Source organism: Pipistrellus kuhlii, unplaced genomic scaffold (assembly GCF_014108245.1).
Source record: "Pipistrellus kuhlii isolate mPipKuh1 unplaced genomic scaffold, mPipKuh1.p scaffold_m20_p_17, whole genome shotgun sequence".
Classification (NCBI taxonomy): Eukaryota; Metazoa; Chordata; class Mammalia; order Chiroptera; family Vespertilionidae; genus Pipistrellus; species Pipistrellus kuhlii.
In genome coordinates, this window is record NW_023425482.1 from 6765482 (window position 1) to 6773498 (window position 8017).

Consider the following 8017-nt stretch of genomic DNA (forward strand, 5'->3'; position numbering starts at 1 on the left):
GTTAAAAATCAATGTTATTGATTTTAAAATTAAATATTTTATTTATTAGCCTAGTAAAAGAAAACGACTAGAAATGAATCTGAATGTTGGCCATTATTTACATGCTTTGGTTATTAGAAGCGAACGGGGTGGAGACCATGAAAAGATCACTGCTGTATGTAATTTTCATTTTAGTTTACGAACTTAGGTATGTTTCCCACATTTTCTACAATAAATACACATTGGTCTTATTTTTTTTTTAAGATGTGTGAAGTCTTCTTATCTAGTTCTTTCTTTGCTTTGCTTTGGGTAATGCGTGTAAGCTCAGGTGTGCCTTAGAGACGGACTGGCCTGTTTGAGGTAAGATGGGGGAGGAAATAGCCATCATTGCTACTCGGTGGCAGAATAAGAAGCTGAGGCCTCTTCCTGGTCTGATTCACCTCTGCAGGCCTGGCTGGGGACCAAAGGCACTTACACGTGCAGCTTCCTTGGGGAGCATCTGCCCTGCACGCCCCCCTCCCCCACCCCTCGCCCCTGCCCCCCCCAGCTGCAATCCCATTGGCATGTTGGGTTTTCTGGAAATACACTTGAACAAAGGGCTCTGTGGATTTCAATATTGTGATACTGTGATTTATAATAGAAATAGTCTTTGGCTTTTGTCCCGGTTCCTGGAGCAGAGATGCTCAAGCCCTTGGAATTTTCTAAATGGGGAGCCACACGGCGGCCCCCCCGGAGCCCTCAGAGCTGGCACCGCTTTCAGATTTTGGCCTCCGGAAAGGAGAGGAGTTGCCAGCTGCCAGCCCTCAGGCTGTGGTCCTCCGTGTGGCAGTCCCAGGACACCCATGTGGAAGGACACCGTCCAGGACATTCTGTGTGCCTACTGTGTTCCTCCGGGCGAACTTAGAGGGGAGAGTCCTGTCTGTGCGCTAGACTGTGGAGCTTCCTGCGCGGGAATCCACAAGGCACTCCGGCCCCGCCCACCGGGCCCTGGAATGGCTCTGGGCCGAGGGCCCTTTTTTGGTTAATGGATTGGGCTCGCGGTGCCTGCCACTTAAACAGCCTCACCAGCCGGGAGGCCTCGGGAGCCTGGCTCCTTCCCTCCCTGCCCCTTCTTATCATGATGGATTGCCACTTGGGAGTGAGATGGAAACTTAAAAATGCCCTCGCTCCACACGGCTCCGGGCAGCGCCTTGCTGGTTTTACACGCAAATCCAAGGTCGTAAACTTTTAAAAATAGGTGCTGGGCTGCCAGTGTCATTAAAGGAGACTCTGATTTATGGAAACGCTCCATCATCTTCTGTAGATGATTCTGGAACTTGCTGGAAAGGCCCTGCCGGTTGTGGCGGGGATATGCTTCCCCCTCTCACCCCTCAAATCTTGTATTCCTCCTTGGCCGTTAGTTTTCTTCCACAAAAGAGATGGTGATGCCCTTGAGGACTGCCTGGACACTGTGCTTCCTGGTGCAATCAGCTGGCGCTCTATAAATGCTTCCCCGGCGATTGGAGCTGCAGCGGTAACAGCCCCTCGGAGGTGGCTAAGAGGAGCCAGTCCGACTGCGGAGAAAGCAACTGCCCAGAACCAGGTTTTTCCTGCGTGTGTCAGAGCGAACGTCTGTAAAGGGGATTTAAAAAGGGGGGGGGGGGGAAAGGGAGGGGAGCAGTGGAACATGTGCCACTCTAAGAATGCTGCTGTTAAAATCATATTTAGCCAGTTCGATCTGGATAATAGTGGAAAATAGAATTTTGCCAGGGACTCAGCTGACCCCTTTACAAGTGAAACCGGATGCGCTCAGCTGAGTGAAAACGCAGACGCACTTCCGTACCATCCTTGGTTTTTCTTTTATGGCGGCAAGAAAACGTGGAGATGGGCCATAAAGAGGAGGTGTCGCTTATCACCCCACTGCCACGGAAATTCCTTCACACTCCAGGCGTAACTCTCCTTTAGGGTTTTCATGCGTGCTGTGGTCACACCTGAAATGAATTTTGCACCCCACACAGCTGCTGATAAATAACCATTTTCCCCAATTAATGTCTAGGGGTGGGCAAAAGCAGGTTTACAATTATGAGTAGGTGAAATACAGGGTTATCATTTTTAAAAAATATTATTTTTATTGATTTCAGAGAGGAAGGGAAAGGGATAGAGATAGAAACATCAGTGATGAGAGAGATTCATGGATCAGCTGCCTCCTGCAACACCCCCCACTGGGGATCAAGCCTGCAACCCAGGTATGTGCCCTTGACCGGAATCGAACCTGGGACCCTTCAATCCACAGGCTGATGCTCTATCCACTGAGCCAAACTAGCTAGTGCCAGGGTTTATTCTTGTGTTATTATGATCTTCCAAAAGAACTGTAGGCCTATGTTTGTCCACCCCTGTACTGTGACTGTTTCTGTAAGCGCTGTGTGTTGTAAGGCATCGTGTTAAGTGCTTAGGGCTCTGCTATAGGATATACTGTCATTCACTTGACCATGCCCCTATTGTTGCATATTTGGCATAATAATCCGATGCAGGACTCATTTTTCATTCTTGGGGTTGAGCAAGAGGCAGATTCTTTCCCCCATAAATTCCTTTTCCTCCCTGCACTGCGCACACTGTGCCAGCTTTTGTCCTCCCGCTGAGAGTAGATGCGGTCGACGGAGAATGCTCCCTCCCCACGTGGGAAGCTGAAGGCTGTCATTTCAGAGCCCTCCAGGCAGGGCTGGAGCATGCTGATGACAGAGAGGGACGTGGACTCGGGCCAACAGCCCGTGGGTCCCCAGGAAACGGGAACATTCTTTATCTGATTAGAGGAGAAACAGCATTTCCGAAAGTGAGTGTCTGTGGGCACAGAGAAAGCTCCAAGCAGAGTCTGTCCTGGCCAGCAAGCCAGCAGGGCCTGCCCCTGCTGGGGTGTTTCACTTGGCAATTGCATTGGAATCCTCCTGGCAGAAATCCCCAAATGGTGGCTTCAACAACTGGGTATATTATTTTTCTCAGGTGCTGAGAAGGCAGAGAGAGCAGTAGTTCAGTTGAGATCTTGTCGCTATTCTTGGACTTTGCTTTATTGTTGCCTCGTGGCATCAAAATGACTGCTTCATCTCTACCATTGCACCCATGTTCCAGGCAGGAAGAAGGTGGCAATGAAGGTCCAAAAGGCAGAGTCTGTCTGAAGCCACTGGGACTTTGCTTGCAACTCATAGGCCCAAAGTGTGTCACCAGGTCACACCCCACTGCAAAGGAAGTATGTCTAAACTCGTGTCTGCAGGAAACCTCGCAGCATCCCCTGCACATGCTATGACTTCCTTTGTGTAGCCAGAAAATAAATGGTGACTAAAAAGACCAAGCCAAGCCAAAACAAGAAGAGTGGCTTTTTCAGAGTGCTCCCTTCACTGAGACAGGCTCCTCTTTGCTTTCAGTTAGGGGCTCTGAGGGTGGTGATGTTGGCAGGAAATGCACCTGGTGGGCAGCTTGGGGCTCAGGGGCTGCAGAGAGGTGAGCTCTCAGACAGACCCGGAGTCACCCTTCCCTCCATGTCTCACTCTGGGGCCAGTTACCTGACTCTCTGTCCCTAAGCATCCTTGCCCCAAAGTGCAGGCCAGAGCCCCTCCGTCGGACTCCGAGCCCAGGGCTTGTCCACATGCCCACACTTCCCAGACTCCAGCTCTCTGCACAGCACGCTCACCATCCTGGTTCGGTAGGATCTCTGCTAACATTTTTGTTTCAGTCCATTCAACTTTTACCAGACAGATTTATTTCCAAACATGTTTTAAATAAAGTTGCATGCAGTGCCCCAGAAACACCGATTACAGGTAGAGAGTGACTCTTAAAGAGTCAACGTGTCGGGACAGCGTGAGCCTGAGCTGGATGCAGACGCCAGCTGGAGCTCCAGGTCTGCTGGCTCCTTGGCACAGGAGGGACACTGGCGAGTTAGAAGCTAAGGCCTATGGGCACACACCTCTCCCCCCTCCTCACCCCCCTCCCCCGGCTTTCTCCAGTCAGAGGAGAGGCTGAGCAAGGAAAAGGGGCAGGCGCTTTGTTAGCCAATGTGACTTAACACCAGGTCCCCTGGCCACCCGAGCGCCCACTCCCAAGTGCCCTGTGTCCCTGGGCCTGCCCCTCTGAAGACCGCCGTGTAGGAAGATAGTCTTTCCCTGAGCGAATTGTTTATCCAAACAGTTGCAACCCTTCCAGTCTGGGCTCTCTCTGGAGCCTTGGGCTGTTCCCTCCCGCTCCCCACATAACCCCTGGCCTGCACCTCTGCCCTGAGACCCTGCTCTGGGTAATAAACATCGTTGGAAATGCTGCATGTGCACATTTACATGTAACCGTGCTCATTCATGCATATTTCTGTAAGAGCAACTCTCTGACCCAATTAAGTTACTTGCCTGGTTCCTCCAGAGGCTTGCGTGTGAGACCTGATTTACAAATTAATCAGCCTTTGAAAAACTCTCCACATGTCACATGTTCATATTGCAGCGCAGTGTTCCCGCCCAGCTCAGGGTGATGTGTTCGGAGAACATCTCTAGCTCCCCCCCCGCTTCCCACCACCATGCTTGTCTGGTTTTGTTTTCCATCATCTCTCAGTCACCTTCTCCAATTCCCGCTTGCGAGCGGAGGCCAGTGACCATCCATGTTGGGGAGCAGGAGGGGGCTGCAGGGACCCCCGTGCTAGTTTGCTAGCTGCCTTAACAAGGTACCACAGACTGGGCATCTTACACAATGCAACTTTATTCTCACAGCCCTGGAGGCCAGAAGTCCGAGATAGGGTGCGGGCAGGGCTGGGGCCTCTGGGCCTGAGAGGAGGATCTGTGCAGCCTCTGGCAGGCCTGCAGGTCGGTTGGCAGTCTGATGTTGCTCAGCTTGCAGAGCCTCACCCCTCTCTGCTCCATCGTCACGTGGCATCCTCCCTGCGTGCTTCTCTGTGCCCAATGGCCCCTGCTCATAAAGACGCTGGTCATTTTGGATTCAGGACCCACTTACTCAAGTGTGACATCATTTAACCTAACTACCATGTTTCCCAAAAAATAAGACATCCTCCGAAAATAAGACCTACTTACAGGTTTCTTTCTGAGTGAAATATAAGGCATCCCCCGAAAATAAGGCCCCCCCTAGGCTAAACATGAGAGATTTGGTCCGCTGATTCTGAAAGAAATGGAGTTACAAGAAATTCACCAGGGAATTCAGGAATTGAATTGTTATGATGATGTTCCAGAAGATGATGACATGATTGTCATTGAATAAATGAGTAAATTCTTGATACTGTAGGATTCACAGTTTGTCTGGTTTGTGTTGACAACTACTGTACTACTGTACCGTATACAGGTAATACATTTCCTTTATTTTCATTTAACAATAAATGTGTACCATATTCTTCTTCATGGAAAAATAAGACATCCCCTGAAAATAAGACTTAGCGCATCTTTGGGAGCAAAAAATTAATATAAGACACTGTCTTATTTTCGGGGAAACAGGGTAGTTACATTTCTAACAAGCCTATATCCAAATAAGGTCACATTCTGAGGTACTAAGAGTTAGGACTTAACTATATGAATTCTGGGGGACACCATTCAGCTCACAGCAGCACCCCTGTCAGACAGAGGAGTCATAGAAGGCAGCAGCCAACCTGCGAGCTGGGCAGGCGTTCCCTCAGCCAAAGAAGGCATTAGGTGTGTCGCAGGCAGAAGGGACAGCACATGCAAAGGTCCTGAGGACGCAGAGGTGCATTCTGGAATGAGCAGGGATAGAAGTGCTTGGAGAGGTGGGCAGCTGACACAGAAGAGCTTACCAGGATCCATTAGATAGGCAGGCAGTGTGGTCTCCTTTGTAAAGTCACAGACACATTGATATATTCCCAGAAGGGAAGGAAACACAAACACACACACACACACACACACACACACACACACAGAAGAAAAGATCCCTCTGTGTTCCCAGGGCCTTCCCTGGGTGGTGCGGGCCAGCGCTGGGGCTCGGGGGTTGCTGAGAAGCAGGCAGGAAAGACACTGGTTGCCCAACCCCGGCACTCCCAGGAGGATGCATTTCCCAGTGCAGAACGGAACGGTCTGGGCTGAGCAATTACAAAAACTTTTAAAGGCTTATGCAGCAACCCCTTCCAGAACGCTTCATTTCAGCCCTCCTCGTAAACAGATTGTAAAGACGCAATCAGCCCAGAGCCCACTCCGCTGTGATAATCTGATGTAAGCCAGGCACTGATTTATATGCGCCAGTCCAAACAAACATACCTGTAGACCATCAAACTGGAATTTCTTCCATACTTTCTTCTGATGCATCAAGGAACTGCTTTTATTCCTCTTTTGCCCGGAGGGAAGCGATGTATTTATTTTGCGGAAGAGGGAAAGCAGTGTGCAAGATGCTAGGTGAGGAGCTGGGTGCAGGGCGGTGGGCTGGTGGGGGACAGTTCCTTTCCAGACAGGGTCAATGCAGAATGAGGAACTAAGCAAGTGTAATGTCCAGTTCCCCTCATGTTGATGTTTAAAAACTACTCATAGCGCGCAGTAATGACATGTCGGGCACTATTTTGAGCGCTCTCTCAGTGTGAGCTCGGGAGCTCTCCAATCCCCTTTTCTGAGACGGGCACATGGACTCACAGGGCCATCATTTCTCCCTAGCACATTTGGGTCTGCTTAGCCCCCTGTCTTCTCCCTCCATCTTTCTTGTGCTCTCAAGAGTTGAGACTGGATTTGCATTCTGGTCCTGGCTGGTGAAAACGTTGACTTCTACACACTGTTTTTCACCTACCTATTCATCCTTCCCCTCTCCATCTTCCCCTTCTCCTGCTCCTCCCCCGCACCCTGTCCCTGGTCTTCACATACATGCCTGCCATGTTCCAGTACATCATATCACTGCTCCAATCCTCATGATCCCTGCATCCATAACTTTTGTCGTGTGACATTGCAATTTCCCCCACACCAAAGGGACAACATGTAGTTCCCTCTCCTCTTAACTTTGAGTTCATCCATGTGACTTGCTTTGGCCATTCGATTGAGGTGGAAGGGACAGTGTGCCAGTCCTGAGCTCAAGTCCTTCAGGGCTTGGCATGCTCTCTGCTCCTCTGCCATGGCCATGCACATAACACTTTCTTGGCCCTCTGGACCCGAAACGAGGATAAAAGACATCTGGATCAGAGCCACCCCAGCTGAGCTCAACATGGGCCAGCCAGCTCTCAACCAGCCCTGACCTTGCCCGCTAAATGAGCTGCTGCTGCATGCATAGCGTATGCCTGCTGGTTTCCTCTTAAGACTCAGCTGCCTTCTTCCCTAAGCATTTCTGTCCCTGCTTGTTCCAGAAAGCACGTCTTGTCTTCTCTGCATCCTCAAGGCCTTGCACATGCTGACCCTTCTGCCTGGAGCACCGCTCACCTCTTCTCTAGCTGAGCTAACTCCCACCCGTCTCTCAGGTCCTACTCCACCTGGATATTGCTTCCCTGATCCTTCAGATGAGGTTGGCTACCACTCCTTAGGGGACTCATAGCTCCCTGGCCTCATACTTTTCTTAAGTGCCTGCCTTAGATTGTGAGCTCTAGGAAGCCCGGACTATGTCCATCTCCCTCGGGGTCTCCAGGGCTGCAGTTGGCGCACAATTAGCATTTGTGACAAGTTAATGTAGCATGATGTTGGCATAACAAGATCCTGTGAGCAGATTTCCCCCTGTCATTAAAGGCCAACTTGATTTGTCAAAGGAGAGTTGTCCTAGGCTGAGATTCTTGGCATTTCACCTGACTGTTTTCTTGAGCTGGAGCTTGAGGACTATTTATATACACTGAGTGGCCAGATTATTATGATCTCTAAATTCATAATAATCTTCCCACTCAGTGTGTGTGTGTGTGTGTGTGTGTGTGTGTGTGTGTGTATGAGGCCCGGTGCATTAATTTGTGCATGGGTGGGGTCTGGCCAGCCTGGCCATGGGAAGGGAACATGGGCAGTTGGCTGGCTTGCCTGCTGGTTGAATTCCTGGTTGAGGGGACAATTTGCATATTAGCCTTTTATTATGTAGATATACACTGAGCGGCCAGATTATTATGCGTTTAGCCAACATAATA